Consider the following 22,481-nt stretch of genomic DNA (forward strand, 5'->3'; position numbering starts at 1 on the left):
GAGAAATTCAGGCACAGCTTTATGTGGACTTGTGCCATAGCACAAGGGAGGGAAACCAAGAAACAGGTGACCTTGCTCACTCTCAGAGCACAGGTTCCTTAAATGGGGTCAGGGTAGGGGCTGGTGGGTTGGTGGGGTTGAGTGTGGCTTAGATGGTCTGCCCACCACCCTTCGTGGTGCTGTGTGCAGGGATCATGGCAGTACCCCGCCTTTTGCTCCTGGCACCTCAGAAGTGGCAGTTACTTGGTGGCCTTTCTGTATCTTATTGTTTATAATTGGCCTGACTGCATATGTATGTAGTTATTTTCAGCCCCTTATTGTTTCTTTGTATTCTGTTGCTGGAGGAGAGGAGGAGACATTTGTCCAGGTGCAAGTGCAAGCACTCAGGTAAAGGGTCCCAGGTCTCAGCCCATCTCAGCATAACAATTTAAATTAGTTCAATTTTCCAGCAACATATGAGAAACCATGTAGAAAGGAACCATGAGCAAATTATTTGAGTACAACGTAGAAAAAAGTACCTGATGTTTTAGTTCAACTACATGTAGTAGACATCTGTTTTCAAACGCTGTTTTTTTTTCCTGGTAAAGGTACCTGATTTCCCTGAAGCAGATTACACATTCTTTTCTCTTGTTGCACGTTTCCAGTGGCGTTTACTCCACATAGATCCAATCCCCACAGCATGTCATATTGTTCAGGCTACTGTGGTGGGTTTAAGGACAGCCACCAAACCCATTAGAACAATGAAACAAAATGAGTTTTGCTCCAAATGGTGGGGAAAGAATCTCATTGTTTTGAGTTGGCTTTGAACCTGGGCACTTCTTGTTTTTTTGGTTTTTTTTTTTTAAGTACCATCAGTTACAATGTGTCAACTTCTGGTGTACAGCATAATGTCCCAGTCATGCATATATTCGTTTTCATATTTTTGAACCTGGGCACTTGTAACAGCCCTTTTGAAACCCATCTGAGAATAAAATCACGTAGAGGAAATGTCGTGGAGAAACAGAAATGAGCTTCTGGTGATAGAATTTGGGCTCTAGGTTGAGCCAAGACCTGAGGTTTTGGATGAATTAATTTCCATGATCTGGAATGTCAATTGTCCTGTTTAAATTAGTTTCAGCTGGGTTTCTGTTATTTGCAAAACAACATATTTTAAGAGATATACTAGACATAGACTCACTGAAATAATTTATGAGGGAAGAAGTTGGTCTTAAGAGGGATTAATAATTTTTCCTTGACAGACAAGAATCTTGACCTCACCACTTATCTTTCCTGTAGGTAACTATAGCTGGGTCTTGTTTTTCTTAATCTACTTTGGCAGTATGTATCTTTTAATTGGCATATTTAGGCCATTTGCATTACAATGATTATTAATGTAGTTTAATTAATGTCTACTTAAATAATTAATTTTTAAAACTGTATATCAGGTAAAAGTAACCAAAGTAAATAGGCTTTTAGTGTGAGGCTTATTTTCATCTGGCAGGAGTTGGGCCATGTTTATTGGATGCTGCAACTTTGCCAGCAGAGCCACGTTGCTTCCAGTGTCCCCGTTCTGACCCTTCTGTTGTTGAGTTTTTGTAGAGATTCCTTAAATAGAGTCTGAGCCTTGCAGTTCTTATAGCTGCAATCCTTTGCTATTATACGGCAGCCCTTTTGATGTTGTTACTGCTGTTCAGATGTAGAGGGAGGTCAAGCTTTTTATAGTCCTCCTATTGGGTATCGGTCTTTAAATATACCTGAGTTGGGTATTTCTCTTTCTGCATGTTGAAGGCTAGAGAGGGGCTGAGTTGGGTAGTTCTCTTCCCCAGATTGGTTAATCATTGGTAAACTGCCAGTAGGTTTAAGCTCTGGTACAATAGGTTCCCTTAAGGAGGGAATGGAGAGCTCTGAGTGTATTTCATATGGTTACTTTTTCCCCTCCACCTGCCTGAAGTACAAACAGACTTTTTTTTAGCTTTTATGGTGACAGCAATCAGCCTCCTGAAGGTGAAACTCACAAGGATGTGGGGGGCCCCTAATGCTGGGCCTCTTCAGAGGTTTTGACTCCGAAGCTAGTCTACCCTGAGCCTATAACAATTCATCACAGTCTAAAGTCGTCCCACTGATACTGGCTCCAGCTGTGATCCTGACTGCAGGTGCTGGTGACTACTTCTGGGTTTTTGCTCCTGATAAGCTATGATTCTCTGTATCTGCTTGTCTGTCTTTCCGGATTCTAGGCAGTAGTTTGCACCTGTGACCTCAGTTCTTTGATGAATCTAAGAAGAGCTGTTGATTTTCAGTTTGTGTTCTTTTCTTGTTGTGGGGACCTGAGTGATGACTTTCGAGCTGGTTTCATGGACTAGAAAGTGGACGTCCTCAACCACTTCTCTTTCCAGCTGTGAGTTTTTCCCTAATTATTTTCAGAAACTGTAAAGGAACCTTGGTTATAAAAATCTCTGTGGTAAAAGATCATATTACTGAAAGAAGCTTTGATTTGTATGAGCCTTAAAGGTAAATCTAAATTCAGATTCACTAAACATTATTATGTGCCAACAAGTTTGGGAGATGTTTTCACATGTATTTTTGGTGTAAGTTTTGTGGTACACACATGAGGCTGCATAGAGTTTAAAAGGTTGGATTCCAGAGTCAGATTTACTGGATTTGAATCCCAGCTCCAGCAGTTAATGTTGGATTGGCCCTCGTCAAGTTTCTTAGTCTCTCTGTGTCTGTTTCCTCACCTGTGAAAATATAGACAGTAGTGCCTCTTCTGAGAATTAAGTTAAATGATAGCATTATCATTATTATGGTAAAATGTCTCTTAATTTTTGCTTTCCTTCTGCCATTTAATAATTCATTTTTTGCTAGTTAAAAAAATTCTTTATAAAGATTTCTTGAAAGTTTTGTCACAGGAAGCAGCCCAATATATTCCTTCTGCTCATTCTGATCACTTACATAACAACTAATATGTTCCATTCCCTTTGAAGATTAAAAATAAAATGCAATGGCTGAAATTTTAGTTGCATATACAAAAACTCTACCAGTTTTTGTAAAAGAATGTACAGGAACATTTCCTATATTGCTAGAGAAAGTCATTTTGGTATCATGTAATGTGGTCACTATGTATCTGTTATTCAGTTGAGTTTTTGTGACTTTAAGCAGAACATACATTTTTTTAAAGCCATAAAGTGGTGTGACAATGATTATTCAATGTTGTCAATCAGGATATATGCTATGTTGATAAGCAGATATACCATTGGACCTCAAACTGAAGGAGCTGAATAAATCAGCAACCAATCTTTGACTCTAGCTGCAAAATCTTGAAAAACAACAAGGGCCAGAGATATTTATAAACTAGTTTATCTATAAATATTTATAGACTAGTTTATAAAATACAGAGATATATTTAAAATTTTTCTTTATTCATCCTATTATATAACATGGAATTCATCAATTCAGTAATAAGAGCCTAAAGTGATAATGATAAAGAAACCATTGATAGTTTCAAAATTGAGCTATTAACAAAGAAGGAAGGAGGTGGAAATACACTATAAAAATAATCCTCGAAGGTAATGTTGTTGTTGTTGTTGTTGTTGAAGACTGAGAAACTGTGTGTGTTTTCCATTATTTGATTAATCAGTAAGGTGATTGTGCTTTGATGTCCTAAAAATTGTATTTCAGTATCTTGAAAATATCAAAAGTATCTAAAATCTTCTTCAGTTAGCATTTATTTAATAGAAGGGAAAAATATAGCTAATTTTTAGTATGTACTTTATATTTGTTTTCTCAGTATACAGTCAGTCACAACAGATAAGCAGCATTGTTTACCCACATTTTACCAACTGATAGAGGCTCCTGGAAGTTAGGCTTATACAACTAGCAAATGACAGACCAGACACCGAATCAATATAGAATGACTTCAGTTTTCTTTTTCTTTCCACCACATCACAGTGCCAGATATCTGAAGTATCACATCATTTCATGGTTTACGAACTCTTTAAACTCATCCAGTCCAGCCAGCCATCTTATGTCCAGTTCAAGCCAGTTAGCTTTTTAACCCCACTGTTGCTAAAGCAACACCAACATCAAGAAGTGACCGCTTCTGCAGAAATACCATTGATTAAGCAAGATGAAGAACACTATATATATAAGGCTTTTTTTTTTTCTCCTAAAACTAATTGGCCCAGACTAATTTAAATATATAGCTAGTGTAGCCTTACCATTTATTCACACCATAAGTCTTAAGGGAATGAATGGCATCAACTCTGTTTTCCTCTAGGGCATCTAAGTTTCCTTCTGATAGGAAAGTCTCATAGCAGATAATGTTCTTTGGCCTTTCTTCTGGAGGCAAGAGAAAAAGAATGGTTAAAGTAAAACAACTCTGAAATTCTAGTCAAAAGAAGGCTTTTTTCCTTTTGTCAAAACATCAAAACATCTTTGTAACTTCAGAAATACTTACGTAAGCAAAAAAAGAGCCCATCATAAGACAAACTGCTGCAAAACCAACGCAGAAGTAAATACTAATATGTAAAGTAATGTGATAAAAGAATTCCTTTGTTTTGTTAGAGTACTCAGCTCTCTTTTCCCCTCTTTCATGCTGCTCTTAAAATAACACATTCTCTGCTGCTTTCCTAAACTTATAAAATGACCAAATATATCCTATTTAGTGGTCAAATTATAATTATGTTTGTATATTTTCTCATTCACTACTCAATTGATTCTTATTCATTTTTAGTCTGTGTTGTTTATTTCATATTCTAATACATGCAGAATGAGAGAGAGGGAAAGAGAGATAGAAAGAGGGAGAGAAAGATTGATTGAGATTATTTTAAGGAATGGCTCATGTTGTTGTATAGACTGGTAAATGCAAACTCTGCAGGTCAGGACAGCAAACTGGAGACCCAAGAAAGAGTTGCAGTTTGAGTACAGAGATAGATGGCTGGTAGAATTTCCTTCTTTTAGGGGGAAATCTGCATTTTTTTCTCGAGGCCTTCAACTGATTGGATGAAGCCCACCCACATTCTGGAGGACAATTTGCTTTCCTCAAAGACTGCTGATTCAAATGTTTATCCCATTAGTCGTGTAAAAAATGAGAAAGTCTTCCCATTCATGACAACATGGATGGACCTTGAAGGCATTATGCTAAGTGAAATAAGTCAGACAGAAAGACAAATCTCATTAATATGACAGAATCTAAAAAACAAAAACAAACTCATTTAGAAAAACATATCAGAACTGTGGTTACCAGAGGTGGAGGGTTGGGGGAGAGTGAATTGGAGGAAGCTGATAGAAAGGTACAAACTTCTAGCTGTAAGATAAATAAGTATGAGAAATTTAATGTACACTGTGATGACTGTAGTTAACACTACTGTATGGTATATAGAGAAGATGTTAAGAGAGTAAATCCTAAGAATTCTCATCACAAAAATAATCTTTTTCTTTTATTTTTATTGTATCTGTATGAGATGATGGAATATAGCTGAACCTATTATGGTAATTTCACAGTGTAAGTGAAATTAGATCATCAGGCTGTATGCCTTAAACTTTTACAGTGATGTATGTCAATTATTTCTCAAAAAAACTGGGAAAAGTATGTTAATACCATCCACAAAATATCTTCATATAAACATTTAGAATACTGTTTGATGAAATATCTGGGTATCGTGGCCTCACAAAGCTGTCAGGTAGAAGTGGAAAAAGAAAAAATCCTGGAAACCAAATTTATATATATTCATTCATGAATGAATATATATATATTTATTAAAATTTTAAAAATGAGATAAAAGTTAGATTAGTCATGCTTGAATTGAGAAATGATGAATTGGTCATTCCGAGATACTCACCCAAACACTGCACACTGATAAGAATTGTGAGAGGACGGTTCAGAGACCTTGAGGATACATTGTGAAACATATCTTTGGTAAAGGAAACTTACCTTGCTGAGCTTCACTGAAAGAACAAAAAATATACGTTGCAATAGGGGAAATAAAATTTGTAAATAAAATATCTTGATTATTTTAATTACCTACTATAAAAATATGACCCAACTCCAGATGAACTGAATAATTCAATAGGGAATTTATCATTATATATTACATATAAGAAAAATAAAATGTATTGAATAAGAATTAATTGATAATCAAGAAGCAACAACAATAAGGTAAAAAATAGATGGATTTGTTCTCACCCAAATTAAGGATTTTGGTTTAACAAAAACACAATACACAGAGATAATGGATAACCAAACAATTGAGAACACTTTCACTGTGTTAAACTAGTACTGAGTAGATAGTTAGAATTCAGAAGGAGCACTTGAAAAATCAACAAATGATAAGAAATATAAAAAAATTGAGCAAAGATTCAAACAGGTAATCCACAGAAAGGAAAACATAAGTGGCTAGCAAGTATCTGAATAAAGATTTAAACTCATAAATAATTAGATAAATTAAAATCCTTAAAAAGCGATACCTGTTCACAGTCATTGGGTTAGCAAAAATTAGCTAGATAGTGCCAAGTGGTAATAAGAATTTTGGAAGACCAGACTGTTCATTCACTGTTTGTGGGAGTTTATATGCTTTGGCCATTCTAATGTGCAACATTTCAGTGCGTTGCCAAATTATTTATATTTATGCTCTGTATACATTAATTTCATACCTAGGTACATATATCACAAACAAGGACATAAAGCCAAATATAATGAAGTAAGGAGTGAAAGTGATCTTTATGTCCCTAAGTGGAGATTATATAAATAAAATACAGTGAAAACGGATCCTTAAAAAATTAGAAACAGCAAGCTAGGTATAAACTCAGCAGTACCAATAACTTTTAAGAACACAATGCTTAATGAATAAAGAAACAGAATGTGGTCTTAACACAAGAAAATTTATGTGCATTTAAAACATTCTCACAGCACATCCTGGCATATTTTTAAATGGATGTATAAAATGCAGGAATACACATTCAATACAGTATAGAGTATTTGCATTTGGGAGAAAAAACAAGAACAAAGAATGGGACTTTGAAAAGAATAAATAAATAAAACAAGAGGAGTGCCTTACGTAGAACAATGATATAGTTTGCCAGATAGTGTAACTATTTATCTCTCTATATTTGAGAGAATAACAATAATAAAATAATAATAATAATTATTATACTTTTGTCAGTAGAGAAAAAAATTGCTGTCAACTATATAATGTAACAAGTTGGGGGATTGTCAATAGGTAATTAAAATGTGTATGAACAAGACAAGGATGTCTCCTATCTCTTCTGCTACTTAACACTGTTTTGGATTTATTAGTTAATACAATCAGACAAGAGAGATCAATTAGAAAAATAAGAATTAGAAAGGTAATAAAACTGTTTTCAGATGATATGGTTATAAAACTGGAAAACAAAAGAAGAGTAATGATAAACTTAACACAAATCAAAAATATTCAGAAACTTAGCAGAATATAATATTAACATAAAAATAAATAGGCTTGGATGTCTGGTTACTGGTCTATCATCTCTAAACTTGGATTTGATTAAAATTTAGAACTTCTGCTCTGTGAACAACATTGTTAAGAGAATGAAAGGTCAAACTCAGACTGAGAGAAAATATGTGAAAACATACATAATAAAAAACTTGTATCCAAAATAAAGAACTCTTAAAAATTAAACAGTAAAAAACTAAATAATTCTTAGTTTAAAAATGGATAAAGATCTGAATAGACATCTCACCAAAGAAGGTACATAGATGATGAATAGTATGTGAAAATAGGCTCCCTGTCATTTATCATTAGGTAATTGCAAATTAAAATAACAATAAGATACCATCACATTCCTATTAAAACATCTAAAATTCCCCTCAGCTGACAATAATAATTGCTAGTAAGGATGTAGAGCAACAGAAACTGGTATTCATTGCTGATGGGAGTGCGAAATACTACTGACACTTTGGAAGACAGTTTGATAGCTTATTAAAAGATCTAGCAATCTCTCTTCTAGGTATTACCCAGCTATTTGAAATTTTATGTCCATATAAAAACCTGCATGAGAATGCTTATAACAACTTTATTCATATAGGTCCTAAACTGAAAATAACCAAGATTTTCTTCAACTGGTGAATGAATAAAACAAACTGGTACATTCATACCATGGAATATTATTTAGTGCTGATCCTAGAAGGACCACTACATTTTTGGTTGAGAATCATGTTATTCTGGACTTGAAGAGGCCTGAAATGTTTTTCCTCTTCTTTTTATACCCAAAATTTGATTGCTCACAACCAAATAGTCTAGGATTTCATCTTCTATGGGGACAGTATAAACCTACCAGAAGCATAAACAGCAGTTAGAGAGACAGGTTTCCTCTGTACTTACATTGAGGCAGATACAGATGGAAGGGTATAGCCTGTGGAATAGCACCTAAATTTATTCAAAGTTGAGGCTTACATGCTTATATATTTTGCTTACTTTGACCAAACTAAAAGATACCTTCAGTTACAACTTAAAGTGGAAAATTTTTTTTCTTATGATAAAGATGAATAAAGCATATTGCTAGGTGTGAATAATTTTGTTTAGCACCTTTCACGATTAACAGAAATTTTTCATAGAAGTACAACTTATTTTGCATGTACAAATAATTTAATGCTCCAAACTTGAAACAATAAAGATATCATAAGCAGAATTTTCAGGTTCTCAATAACAAAAGTGATCTACTCACCATTATTTAGCCAAGTATAAAGGGGTTAAAACACAATAATATTCAAACTGACAAAGTAAAAAATCTCTTTTGAAGCTAGTGAGGTAGGGAAGAGGAGAATAAAGTATAACTAACACCTGTCTCCCACATAGTTTTGTAGTGAAAGTCCACAGATTTTTGTACCGTATATTGTAAAACTAGCTTACAGTTGTATACTAATAGATATGCATATTATATTATGCCATTATGTCTATTTGTATAATATGAATACTGTTAGATATCCCTTTAAGATACCCCATAAGATCTGGTATATATTTACATATATATGCAAATTATACACATTACTTATAATTTAAAACTTTATTAAATAATCTTTCTGATACGTAGAATGTAGCTTATTAAAGGCAAACTGCTAACAATAAATTAAAATGTGTAAAAATTAAACATTAAGGACAAATCTACTCCTTCAGATATATTGTTGACCTATTTTGTGTAACTCAGTGGATAATAATGTTGTTTATTCTTTGATGAAGTAAAAACAGTCTCCCAGAGCAACACAGAAGAATCAGATGGAAATTCACTAAATATAACAAATTAAGAGAAGGATTTTTTTTTTACACCATTGTGACCATTGTCCACTTTTGCTGATTTCTTCTACCTCTCAGATCTCTAAACCTTCGTGTGTCCGAGGACTCAGACTTTGGGAGCTCTTCTCATTTTTTATCAACATACCCTTCATTGATTTAATTCTCATACTTGATGAGTTTTAAATTTATTTACTAGCACTGACTACTATTTTTGGACTCCAGATTCAGCTTGACTTTATAATACTGGATTGAACAATATATTTCAATCAGAGATCTTGCTCCCAATTCCACTTTTTTTTTCCCATTTCAGTAAATGACTATTTCATCCTTCCTTTGGCCGGGCAAAACACCTTAGAGTAATCTTTGACTTTTCTCTTTATTCACCAACCTCCATAGCCAATCCAAGCAAATCCTGTTAATTTCACCTGCAAACTCGGTCCTAAATCGTAAGGTTTCAGATGGTGTTTGAAGTTAAGAAAACTAATGAAATTGTATGTAGGTAGAAGAATAAAAATATAATGATGGTATTTACTGAGCTTTACTATGTGCCAGGCACTTCCACATACATTAAACCCTATTAATTGCCTGGTGTGCATAATGTTAGTTATCTGCATCAATATTGTCTCATACCATAAAGAGAAACTCAGGTGCCCTAAGTTTCTCCATAGAACTTGCTGCATCTCTCCAATGCATATAAGTTTTGCGCTCTGTATTCTGGTGCTCTTGACATACAAGATTTATGTAGTACTCCCACTAAAATGAGAATAATTCTTTCTCACTTCACTTGTTTAACATTAGACCCCAAGAAGTGTTTCCTTATACCTCTGACATTAGAATTTTTAGTGAAGCATCCTTTTCTATTTCTGTTTGCAGCTCCTTTTGCTCAAGAATCAGACATATGGCCATGTATCTTAGTTTTTAGGGATTCAGCATAGGTCACCAGATTACACCTAAACTTTCCTACTTTAATACATCTAGGATGGCCTCATTCCAAGAAGACTACCAATCTTTTAGCTAGATAGATCTACAGTGGAATTCCAGACTTACCTGAACTAAAGATGACAGCAGTGTTTATTGAGAACTAACTTTTCAACAGGTGGAAATTTACACAGCTGGAATTTATACTGAGACCTTTTATTCTGATCTAAGCGCCTGAATTGTCAACTGTACTAGAAAAGGGCTCTCTGGGCTAATTCTGAATTTAAACATAGAATTTGCCTTTTCCTAAATCTCCGTGTGTTCCCTTTCTGTCCTTAATTTTCCTGCTGATCACTTGTTATTCCCTTCATGATGCTTGGTTTTTTCCCCCCTCAGTTGTTAGGCAAGATGCACGAATATCATCTGTATCTCAGCTTGAAGTTTAGTATTAGTGGTTTTCTTTGCTAGTGTGCCCTTTGATATTGACATGCCACTGCAGGGATGGCATTAATGATAAACCCCAATTTATTACTATTTTAAGTCATTTTATTCATTTACTATAGTCTGAAGAGCTAAAAGGCACTTTTAAAAAATGACAACTAGTAATTTATCTTCGCCACAGCACCTGGAGAGACACATCAATATCAAAGTTCCAGTGCTGGCTGAGAGAGTAGCTTTCTCATCACACTGCAGAGAAGCCTCCAGGGACACTTTGGCAGTTTGTTGGATTTTTTAGCAAACAATGAAAAAGGTGGTATCTGAAAAGAGGAAAAGTTGGCAGGGGAAAAGTTAGGATGAGTAACTAAATAAAGTAAATAAAGTAATTTATTAAGTATAATATGTGAATAAAAAATGTAGTCAGCATTACCATAATGTATCGCTTTTAATGGTATTACATAATTTTAAACTCATCTTTTTATTGGTAAAATAAATGACTGGAACTCTTTTGTCTATGTCACAGTGGTTTGATATCTTATTTCCTTGCTAATTTGCTTGTCTTTTCCTAATTCAACCTAAATATAAAAATAAAGACTGTGGTTCATTCAGACAGTGAACATTATTCAGCACTAAAAATAAATTATTGCTAAATGAAAGAAAGCCAATATGAAAAGCCCACATATTGTATGATCCCAACTATTTGACACTCTTGAAAAGACAAAACTATGGAGAAAGTGAAAAGATCAGTGCTTGCCAGGGTTTGCAGGGCATGGGGTGAAAGGATGAATAGGATTTTTAGGGCAGTGAAAATAATCTGTATGATATTATAATGATGAATACGTATCATATATCTGTCCAGACTCGCAGAATGTAAAACACCAAGAATGAACTATAATGTAAACTATGGACTTTGGATGATTATGGTGTGTTGATGTAGGTTCATTACTTGTAACCAATGTACCACTCCTGTGGGGGATGTTGATACTAGGGATGCTATGCCTGTGTGGGGACAGACGGTATATGGAAACTTTCTGTACCTTTTCCCCAATTTTGCTGTGAATTTCAAATTGCTCTCTGAGAAAAAAAAAAGTCTTAATTGAAGAAAAAAAATAAGGAAGACTATTATAAATCTCTTGATTCTTGATTTTAATACCCATTGTCTTATGAACAATTGTTTATATATTTGATTATATTGATTTCTATATATATTGATTAGGTACAAATTAATTGTAATCTACACTGTCTAACATTTCCCTCCATATTTTAGCCTTATTCATGGATCAAATAATTGAGGGTGCATAATGGTTCATAAATGCTGGAGGATGATATTTACATTAAGAATTTCCTTTTCTTTCAAGTTTCAGATTTTAGACTTGAGTGTCTTTAGTGGAAGAAGTGTTAATTTTTATTTTATTTTAATATTTATTAAAATAAGAAGTAATACTATTTATTTGCTTAATACCTAATTCTGAGAAATTTCATTCCAGAGCTGAGAATTGCAAGCCCTTCAAGATATTATAGTTTAACAGAGAAAACAGAAAACTAAAAGGAGAAAGAAAATTCAGTATTGTGTATGTAATTCTGGGTGAAGCATAGGTACTCAATGAGGATATAGGAAAGGAACCTAATACAATTTTTGAGTACTAGGAAATATTTTCTTAAGAAGTGACACCTAATTAGATGCTAGAGGCCTTTCTATGTATTTTCTAGGGAAAGAGGGAGCAAAATATATTTTTAGAAAGGAAGGGTTACATAGACAAAGATCCAGAAGCTAAATTAAACATGATATATTTGAGAACTAAGCAAAAATTCAGTATGCCAAGTGTATAGAGTATAAAGAGAAAATGCCAAGATAGGAAATGAGAGAATTAAGCAAGGGCACAATTTTGAATTGTGTATCATAGTAACACTATTAGAGTGAATTCTAGAGAAAATTTAGACCACTAGATGAATTTTATGTACTGAAGTGGTCTTGTATATAATTTGTGCTCTAGGAAAAGGTCTCTAACATCCGCACAGAGTTTGGTTTGGAAAGGGGCTGACTAGAAGCAGTAAAATCAGATGGGAGAATTTATGAATAACCCAGGCAAGATTGAATGTTGCCTTGTATGATCTGGGTACATGTTTTGATATTTGATTGCATTCTTCTTATATAAGGCTCTCAATTTTATGTAGAAAAATTTTGCCTCCCCAGGAATTTGAAAGAATTTGATTTTTTTTTCTTTTTTGAATTTTTATAGTACTTTATATTATGTTTATATCATGGCATTAATAACATTCCATCTCCTACTATGGTTTCCTAAATTCACTTATACCCTTTTCCCAGTATTTGTTGAAATTTTAGCCCACTGTATTATTATCTGACTATTCAGTTATTTTTTTGGAGAAATATCTGTAAAAGTACTCGACAATCTCTAAAAAATGTATCATTAGTTTTTCAAGTATCTTCAAAATTAATGTTTTATCAACAATTAGATAAATTAATATTTATGATGAATTAATGAATAGCATGTATGTATATCTAACCCTGTCCAAAGTTTGGACATCTCTGGTCTCTTAGGCTTGCCCCATTCATAAATAAGCCAATGATGGACTGGGGCATTTTAGCATGAATGTCTCCCCGTGTATATAGTAGACAGATAAGCCCAAAAGGCTTGGTGTTTTCTGTCACCCATGAAGAGCACTGACATGTTAGAATTCTATGTATAAAGTCCCAAAATTTTAATAAATTGTAATATAGTTTTTAAGTTTTCAATACACCTAGAATCATCCGGTGATGTTAAGGTTCTGAGTGTATCTTCGGATATTTTCAATACCTGTTACCTACAAGCAGAGTAACTTGTTTTGATGACCCAAGTTTTTTTATACTCAGAATGTTGTGAGATGGATGCCAGGTGCTTTATGGGAAGGATTGGCACATATTCAGTGTTTATCACAAGATAGTTTTAAGTTGTAAGTGATTTTAGATGCAGGAATATTCTGAGGGAAATTTGCAGACCTATAAAAAAGATACTGTAGAAAAACAAAACTAGATATATGATAAATTGTTATATAGACTGCTGCTGTGGACCATGCTAGTGTTTACTGTATGGGAATAGTTTATAGTAAGAAAGCTTTATTCTTTATGTTTGGAAATACACAGAACTATAAAAATGTAATGGTTGGTTTAACCTGTAAAGAGTTTTCTAATCAGTTAGTTCCTGACAGAAGGTGGAAATTGTATCTTATAAAGATTTATTTTATTTCTCTCCCTTTAATTTTCAGAGCTCAGGAATGCTTTGAGGATGTTAGAGAAAACCTTATAAATTTTCACAGCTTCATATAGAAGCTATGTGAATAGAAAACATATCAAGGAAATACTAACTTATTTGCATCTGCTTCTCATCTTAGTTAATTCATTCCACATTCATATTGATAAAGATGGAAATTATAAAAGAACTGAATTTGTGGATTGAGGTAGCAATTTGATTTCCATGGCAACACACAAAAATAATAAAGTAATTAAACGTAGCATTTATAGTTTGCTGAATAATTTAGTTGTCTGGTAATTATTAGTATGATTATAAAATGACATAAACAACTATGTGGCTCAAATGTGTGATTATGTACAATATATGCCAAGCTGGCACTTACTGAACATATTTTGCTGATTTTACAGGCGATTAATAAATACATAGTGCAGCTGTGCTGAAAATGTTAAATAATTTAACCGAAATCGTATGTGTGCGTGTGTGTGTGTTTCTGCATGTTTTATCTAGATGCACTTTGCTGGTACCGAGCTAAGTGGTGCTGCTCATTAGTAGATCGAAATGTAACTTAACCACTTCAGTAGTAAAAACATTTTAAGTGGAAGTAAGCTTTTTTTTTCTTAATCCAGTTTTTAAGCCTCATTTTAATTTCTAGGCAGAGTTTATTGTCACGACTGTCAGAGTAGAAGTATTCTGTATTTAAAAAAGAATACCAAAATGGAATCCAAACTATTTAATGTTTCAGGATTTTGTCCTACTTAAATAGCAATCATTTTGGCACATTTGGGAAATAATACATAGGAATCTGTATAAAATTTCTTTTCAATCCTGTCTCCTGGACAGCTAGGGGCTGAGGGTGCTGAGGCCAGCATGGAGTGGAGTCTGTGAATGCTCAGGTTTAGTATGGTAGCTGCCATGATGCCTTCTTCATGGCTGCAATTGATGAACCAGAAATATTAAAAGTGGCATATCTGTGACAATTAAAATCTGTATTTCACATCAAGCCAGTTTACTGGTCTGTAAATGGTTAATTAGATAATAAGAGTAAAAAACATATAAAGTCCATAGGGCAGAAACTTGGAAAATTCACTCAAAGCATACACGTGTTTATGCGTAGATACATGCACACACACACATACAAGTTCAAAACAGAAGTCAGAGGTGGGACCTAAGGTAATTTCTGCACAGACCAGTGAATAGATGCAGTGATTTTTACTGTTGAGTATCCATGGCATTATCAAGATGGGAGGGATGTCTTGATGGATGATATTATAGGAGCTGTTTCATAGAAGAAAACATGCAGATAGCCATGGACTTAGCTGAGTGACTTCAGGGTCCTTAAGTAGACTTACACCCAAATATGAGGAATATAGTGCTGAAGGCTGTATACTCCCTTCAACCTTCCAAACCGCTAATAACAGTAATAATGATGATGACAGTTATTTATAACCCCTACTACCACCACGAAACCACCCTCAACTCTTCCACTGTTTACTATCTCTATGGATAGCCACACTAAGCATCAAGTTATTGAATTTATATTCCCGAAAATAATACTTGGCACCTTCTTAAAAAAACCTCCTCCCACCTTATCATACACCATCCCTGGGTTCTATTTGTATTCCCTTCTAAATACCGTAATCTTACAGTCCTTTTCCTGTTTGCCCCTTTCATTGAGCTACAATCCTGGCTCAACTGAAATATATATTTCCCCTCCTCTTGATTAGATTATTGTTTAACGATATTCAATTCACTCTCCCCTAACTTTTCTTGGAGGAGTATAATTCTTCATTAGTTAGCCTTGGGAGAATGAACTGGACGGTGAAGGACTTCTTTGATCAATGCTTGAAATGTGCTTATGTAAGAAGTGTGCCTTCTTGTGCTTCTACCAGTGCTGTGAGAAAGACATGCCCAGCTAGTTCACTGGTCCAAGGAGGGTAGGCCAAGCTGGACATGTTACTGTGAAAAATTAAAGGAGACATCTGAAAATGAATACTATTGTTATAGTTATTATAAATTGCCCTATATTTTACAAGAGCACCTGAAAAATTCATGATCTGATCTTAATTTTAACATAAATATTAACATTCACAACATACCCAGTCCTGAAGCATCAACCATTGATGCCATTTGATGTGTATCAGTACAGGATTGTATTAAAAGAAAACAAAATGAAACAAAAGTCTATTTCTGTTTTTTATACATAATGTGAAGCCTAGACTGAAAACCTACTTCTTTTGTTTGGAGGTGATGCAAATGGTGAAAACCCTGTTACTGAAACCCACCTTTATGAGACATCATGCATGCTCAGGCATAATAAAAATGAAGGATCAAATCATTGTAATGAAACATATTTTGGGGTATCTCCAGGCATGAGATGATGCATTGGAAATACTGGATAGCTAATGCCTGGGGAGATAATGTAGTGTTGGAAAATGATACAAAATGATAAAAATGTTGCAAAAGAAACCTTTATATCAATAATAAAACCCCAAGGAGAAGTATTTTAATGTACTCAAATGTACATCACACCATGGGATGCTCATTGTTTTATGTCTTTCTTTACCAAAGTGTGTTTAAAATGATAGTAAATGGATGCATGATTTATTTTATTCTGCTAAAAGAGACCTGTTCTACAACATAATACAAGTTCAGTGAAACCAATAATGGCAATAATATTAATCTTCAGATATCTTCATACGTTGAATGTCTATAGATAGAGCCAAGGTCAGAGAGAAAGAGAGAGAGAGAGATTTTGGCTGCTTGTGATGACTCTAGCCGATAGTCAAGTTTGTGGGTTAATGCAGTGTCTCTTTAAAGGTTCCAGAAATACTGAAGAATAATTGACAGGGTCTAGATTCCTCCTTAGACTTGGATTCATTCACATCTGAGTATAAAAATAAACTTGATTCTATGTTTTAGTCAAAAGTGGAGGATACTAGGTAAGAAGAGAACATTATATTTATTCAGTCATTGAGTAGAATTAAAGGGCCATGCCCAGTGTTTCCAATATTGCATGATCAACAATAGAAATAGGTAAGAATTTGTTTACAATAAACTAGGCCATCACTATGTATATATATAAAACCTGCTTTCATGTTTTTACTACCCTTCCCTCTAAAGGTTATCCATAATTCTGTGCTGCCTTACTACTTCTGAATTTTGTTTGACTAATGCCAGAAAATCAGCTAGCCATTTTTTAGAACTATGGTCTCTGGAAAATTCTTACCATGACTATATGAGAAGGATATGCAGTAAAGCCCTGTGCTAAAGTGTAAACATGTTTGGAATATTCCTAAAACATTTTCCAACCTGCTGCTGCTGTTTGGTTAGCCACAGCCTCTCTGAGAGCAGTCAGGATTCTAAATAGTTGACTTCAAGACACACTGCACGATGGCACAAAATCAGTAGCTTAAAATCAATTTTTATCTTGTATACAATATTTAAATAAAAGAAAGTAATTAATCAAAAATATTTCAAATTAAAGGAGTTCAACGTAGCTTAGTTTTTGAAAGCTAATCTATGTTTTTGATAATGGAAACACTGAAAACTGTACTGTTTATTTTTGTGAAAGAACTGCAGTCTTAATCTCGGTGCATATAAAAAAATAAAAACACTTATTAATTTCTTAATCTTAAGTGTGTACACGTTTTGGACAAATCAAGTCTAGATGCATAAAAAGTTATATATATAGTGGGTAAATGTAAATGAAGGTGATAATGAGTGGGAAAAACAGTAAGAAAAATTCATAGTAGGTGAAAAGAAAAATAAATGATTAGAAATAAAGGAAATAGCAATCCCTAGATGAGTTAGTTTTATAGTGACAGGAGGTTGTGTACTTTGGGGATTTGGAAAAAATATGGAAACCCAAGGATGATATAGTAATAGATAGGCAAATATTTATTGGCTCAGGCTCTTTTCAGAGATTCATTGTTATTTATATTTTACTGATGAATAAAATTAGGCAGCAAAATCTGAAATAAATTATCAGGTTTCAGAGCTCTTATGTGTTGAAATATATTCCTTCTAAGGAATATACTTACACAATGATGAGCCCCAGCTCCTTGTTGGACTTTGTACAATTATGTCTACTACTTATATGTGTATGTTCTATTTTTAGTTTGTTTTTGCAAGTAAGTTTTAAAGAATCATAGTACATACTTTTAGGATTATTCTTTAAATAGTTAAAATACACAAACACACACATATATACACATCCTATTGGTTGTTTCTCTGGTGAACCCTGATCAATACATACTCTTTTGTACATCCAATTGTAGATTAAGTTCTGACCTCCCAAAAATCTTGTAAAGTCTGACTGTAAGAGGAATAAAGAGATAGAACAGTAGCTTAAGAGGAATATTGCATCAACAGAAGTGTATTTTGTTTGTTTGTTCCATTTGTTTTTCTTTACATAGAGTCCACTAGATAATATTCATGAAAATAATACTTTATGGTTGAAGTGGTTGATTTACTCAATTGCTATGTATCCTACAGGGAACATCTTCCAATAGTTTATCACTTAGGAGTGATACCAGAGTCCAGGTACCTTAGTATATTATACAGGGCACCAATGCCTTGGATATAGAATCTATGCTTTGTTGAATTGTTAAGTAGTACTTTCCTTCTATTTGATGATAGAGATGATAATAATTATCATATTTATGGCTTGTGGTTTTGACACCAAAAACAAAGGCAACTAAAGCAAAAATAAACAAGTGGGACTATATCAAACTAAAAAGTTACTGCACAGCAAAGGAAACCATCAATAAAATGAAATGACAACCTATGGAATGGGAGAAAATATTTAAAAGTCATTTATCTGATAGGGAGTTGATATCCAAAACATATAAACAGCTCATGCAACTTAACAGCGAAAAAACAAACTTTCCAATTAAGAAATGGGCAGAGATTCTGAATAGGCGTTTTTCGAAAGAAGGCATGCAAAAGGCCAACAGACACATGAAAAGGTGCTCAACATCACTAATCATCAGGGGAATGTAAATCAAAACTGCAATGAGATATTACCTCACAACTGTTAGAATGGCTCTCACCAAAAAGATAGTAGATAACAAATGCTGGGAAGGATGTGGAGAAAAAGGCACCCTTGTGCACTATTGGTGGAAATGTACATTGGTGCAGCCACTATGGAAAATTTTATGGACCTTCCCCAAAAAACTAAAAATAGAACTACCATATGACCCAGCAGTTCCAATTTTGGGTATTTATACAAAGAAAACAAAATTATTAATTTGAAGAGATATATGCACCCCTATGTCCATTGCAATGTTGTTTACCATAGCTAAGATATGGAAACAACCTAATTGTCCACTGATGAATAGATGAATAAGAAAAATGTGGTGTGTATGTGTGTGCATATATATGTATATATATGAATATTGTGTAGCCATAAAAATAAGGAGATCATGCCATTTGTGACAACATGGATGAACTTTGAGAACATTATGCTAAATGAAGTAAGTCAGACAGAGAAAGACAAACAGCATATGATCTCATTTATATGTAGAATCTAAAAAAAAAAAATAAAACAAGCCCATAGGTACAGAGAACAGATTGGTGGTTGTCAGAGGTGGGGGTGGTAAGGAATAAAAAATATTTACAGTTTGTGTGACAGTTTATGAAAATATTTAATATTCATCATATAATTACAAAAATGCATTGAGTAAGTGAGTAATATCACTCAAAATATGCTTCCTAATTTTTGTATTTTTATAAGTACTTATTTTTCTTTCTACAGTGAAAACATAACAGAATGGTTTATTTTCCTACATAGTAAATTTTATGTGTGTACATGTAATGATAACAACCAATTCTTGAAAAATTCTGAAATTTAAAATTTAATAAATACCTTTTTCATTTAAATTAAGCCTCAGGTTCCCAAATAGTGAACGATGACAAATTCCAGGAGCACTGAGATATATTTTAAATTTCCTGGGAATACTAGCAATCTCTGTCAGACACCAAGCAAACTATTAGCTTCAAGTAGTTTCCATATTAAATGGCTACACTGTGTTTGATGATGTCATATCTTTGTGAAACTGAGTTTTTAACAGTTATGATAAAAAACAAGTATGGGATGAAATCAATGTAGAACAAGGAATGATGGTTTGAGATGTTATATAGTGATGAACAGGTGCCATGTTGTTAGGACACAAACACTTGTTAAATATTTGGATCTAGCTATTTAATAAACAAAATTGTTAGCTATTTATTTAGGTTTAAAGGGGCCATAAAAAAAGTTACTGATACCTTGCATTACAGAGAACTGAGAAATTTGGGAAGCCATTGATTCAATAAATACTATTTGAACCCTGTGTGATGGGTGCTATTCCAAGTCTCATATATAGTGATACAGAAAGCAATAATAGTTGTTGGCTTTGTGGATTTCACTGTCCAGTGCAGGCTTTTATCAAGTTGCTAATCTATGACAAGACAGTAAAAGTATATGATTATGTTGAATCGAGTGAATGCTATCTACTATTTATATGCCTTTTTATCACCTACAATCTATTATCACTCCTAGATTTTTAAATTACATTTATTCTATGTCAGGGTTGTTCCTGCACAACACTGTAAGACAGATGGAGTCTCCAGCATCCTTTGTCATTCTTCTCAGTGCCTTCACCCACTCATGGCACAATTTCTCAAGTCCCTGGACTATTATGAGCTTCTATGGTTCACAAAACTCTTCATTTTATTTTTTTCTCTTGGGTTTGTATAACCAGAAATGATCCATGTTGCAGCCTTATACCTCCCAATTTCAGTTATCTATTAAAATATGAATTTTCTGAGTAAATTGCATTTTAATAAAATATTTCGAGAGAATTAATGGTGTTATTTTGGTAGAAATATGTGCATCCACACATGATGAGTGTGAAGTCAGGAAAACTTCATGGAAAATTCTTGGGAAAATCTTATTCTGTGCTATATTATCTATCATCTCATTGGAAAGAAAAGTCATCTATATCTTTTTATATGGGCAAAGCTAGATATTTGATTATCATATTTCTAAGCACTTATCCTTAGTAAGTTCCTTGGCATTCAATATATATCTTACCTATTTTAATGGCTTTTTATTATTACCCAAAACAAATTTTCCCCTTCCAGTCTTCTTACTTTCCCTTTTATGCATTTACTCCCCCATAACATTTCCCTGGCCCATATTTCTCCAGACTAGAATTCCCTGAAACTTATGCTCTTCCAAGTCATATCTTTAAATCCTTTAAGATCAGTATTGTCTGATAAATGTACCCTGTAACAGTCATACTGCTTATCTCAGTTTTTATTGTTGTTATTATCTATACCACACAGTTTTACATGTGGATTTAGTTTCTAGTTCTTTATTATACAATTTAACATTTTTGTCTCTTCTGCATTACTAACTAGATTGTAGACTCCTTTCAAGTAAGTTACCTCTTACTTCTTGGAGTAGTTTTGTTCTGGGATAGAAAATTATTCTAGCCTTTTTCCCTAGAGAAATTAAGCCTGAATGACCCCCTTATATGCCTACTCTTTCTTTTAAAAAAATTTTTTTTTATTGAAGTATAGTCAGTTACAATGTGTCAATTTCTGGTGTACAGCACACTGTACATACATGTATATACATACATGACTGGACATACATGCATTTTCATACTGTCCTACTCTTTCTTGAAAGGTGTAATTCAGTGCAATGGTGAAGGAAAAAGGGATGCAAGGCAGAAAAGGAGGGAAAGCAAAGAGAAGATGGCACCTTACAGAGCTGGTTATAGCTTCACCAGATAATAGATCTGACCATGTGGAAAGTCTTAGAAGTTGTATGAACCACTGACTTAATGAGCAAGAAATTGTTCTTACGGATTTTTCCTACATTCTCTCTCTTGTTGGCTTAAGTTCAGCCCAAAGGACACTTACTTTTTGAACTTGCAGTCTGTGTTTCCAGCCCTTTGGGTCACCCTTTTCAAAGCCTGACTCCATGCCTAGTATTGGGAGAAAACAAAAAGATCTAATGACCATTTAAAAACATTTTTTAAGGAAAAAAAATGCTCAATATTTGAAAAACATTTTAAAATTTCTCATTATCTTATGTGAATTAAATAATAAAACACATATAGGTTTGTTAATTTTCTCCATTCAACAAATACTTATTTCATGGCCAAATCTGCCAAACTTTTGTTTTAGGTGATTCTGTTAATGAGAGTGAACCAATAGACAACATACTTCTTAACTGTGTACCCTACATCTTAGTGGCAAGAGATGAACAAATAATAAAATAGGTAAGAAAATTTTATGATATTTTTAGATAGTGGTAGCTATGGGAATGAAATGAAGCAGTGAAGTAGGTAACGTGCTGAATGAGAGTTTAAAACAAAGTTTGGATGGCTCTCTTTTAAAAGATAACATATGAGCAGACAGATTTAAAAGAGGTGAATGAGTGAGTGAAGACTTGAAGGGAAAGTATTCAAGGCAGAAGAAAAAGCAAGAGCAGAGTTTCTGGTATGGGAATATTCTTAATGTGTTCAAGAAGCAGAAAGGAGGTTAATGTGGTCAAAGTAAAGTGAGTTAATGAAAGAGACTGCTAGGAGGTAAAGTCAGAGAGATGATAGGAGCCAGAAAATGTTAGGCTGTTGAAGCT

At 33.7% G+C, this 22,481-nt stretch overlaps 1 long non-coding RNA gene across 1 annotated transcript in view; it reads left to right on the plus strand.

The window, feature by feature from the left end:
• The first annotated feature begins 2,264 nt into the window (after positions 1 to 2,264).
• The window catches only part of LOC141577654 (uncharacterized), a 485,640-nt gene continuing 465,423 nt past the window's right edge, over positions 2,265 to 22,481 (plus strand). The window contains exon 1 of the long non-coding RNA XR_012506888.1: positions 2,265 to 2,374. This is a non-coding gene — a long non-coding RNA (uncharacterized LOC141577654). The remainder of the gene's footprint in view (positions 2,375 to 22,481) is intronic.

The sequence above is a fragment of the Camelus bactrianus genome, chromosome 5 (genome assembly GCF_048773025.1).
Source record: "Camelus bactrianus isolate YW-2024 breed Bactrian camel chromosome 5, ASM4877302v1, whole genome shotgun sequence".
Classification (NCBI taxonomy): domain Eukaryota; kingdom Metazoa; phylum Chordata; class Mammalia; order Artiodactyla; family Camelidae; genus Camelus; species Camelus bactrianus.